The sequence below is a fragment of the Saccopteryx bilineata genome, chromosome 12 (assembly GCF_036850765.1).
Source record: "Saccopteryx bilineata isolate mSacBil1 chromosome 12, mSacBil1_pri_phased_curated, whole genome shotgun sequence".
Taxonomy (NCBI): domain Eukaryota; kingdom Metazoa; phylum Chordata; class Mammalia; order Chiroptera; family Emballonuridae; genus Saccopteryx; species Saccopteryx bilineata.
Genome location: NC_089501.1, coordinates 57,778,451 through 57,779,759, shown reverse-complemented (window position 1 = coordinate 57,779,759; position 1,309 = coordinate 57,778,451). Strand labels below are relative to the sequence as shown.

At 47.7% G+C, this 1,309-nt stretch overlaps 1 pseudogene; it reads left to right on the top strand.

Moving 5' to 3' along the window:
* Positions 1-596: 596 nt before the first annotated feature.
* Positions 597-719, top strand: LOC136316561 (small nucleolar RNA U3; annotated as a pseudogene).
* Positions 720-1,309: the final 590 nt, after the last annotated feature.

Below are 1,309 nucleotides of genomic sequence, written 5' to 3'. Positions count from 1 at the left end.
CGACCTCCTGGCTGGGCTCGACCTCAGTCCACCCAAATTCCTTCCACATGGAGACTCAGAGAGTAAGCTATCAGCTTCGGGAACTTCGTTCGTTGGCTCTGGCTCATCGGGTGCACATCCAAGGCTTTTATTTAACAGGAAGTATGCAGGGCCTGATCTCAACAGAACTGGAAAATCACTCGGAAATTTTCCCATGCAAATGTTCTGCAAGCTGTTTGAGGGACCTTTACGTGGGTCGTTCATAAAAGAATGGTTGTTTACCTTCCCTGGCCTGTCGCACATCTAATTTTTCGATAAAATGTTTCAGTGTAATGACCCATTTGTTCCCTCTGTCCTGTTTATCCTTACACACAATTCTAGCCCACAATTAAATTTTTCTTTCTATGACTGTATTGTCTGGAATAATCACATTGTCAAGAATCCCTTAAGCGGAAATCCTGGCAGAGGTTGTTCAGGGTTCCATTATTGGACGTGAGTTAGTTTCTCGGAGTTTATTTCTGCTCTGGGTTCCATGGGGCACGAGGACTAAGACTTTAGGTCTCGTGACAGAAGGCCAGCTGGTGACCCCAGAAGTTCCATGCTAACAACAAATGCCTAAGACTATACTTTCAGGGATCATTTCTATAGTTTGTGACAACAAATGCCACCACAGGACAGTATCCGGCAAAGGGGTCAATTTTTCCTTGATGAATGAATGAATCACTGATATTCCTCAAGGACTCAAAGACATTTTGGACTCCAAACAGCCTTCCTTCCTCAGGTACAGAAAGCACCCTTTAGGGCAGTGGCTCTTAAACTTGACTAGGTCTGACACGTACAAAACCTGTGAAAGATGCCACACAGGGGACGTCCCCCAGACCCTACGGCAGGTGGGAGTGGTCAGGAGCTGAGCCTGCAGTCTGACAGGACCAGGTAGCTCCCAGGCAGGCAGAGAACGGACCACTCTCGGAGGAACCCTGGCCAGAACACAAAGATCTGAAGAACCCTGGTGGAACTGTGGACACCTTATTGTCAGAGATGGCCTCCTTTCCATTCAAAATGGTTAATGCTTTCTTAAAAAACAACTTCTGAATAACACTACAAACTAGGGCCACTTAAAAGAAGAAAAAAAATCTTTACTCCGTCCAAAACTAAAAACCTAATTTCAATGAAGAGAGAGGCGGTGCGCCCCCCCCCCCCACACACACACACACAGACTCGAGTTGAAAGGGCCCGGGAGGCGCTGCTCAGGGACCGTGAGGGTCTGCGACTCAGAGGCAGGGATGAAAGACACGCTGGAAGCCTCAGAGAACGAGCGTCTCCCAGAAAC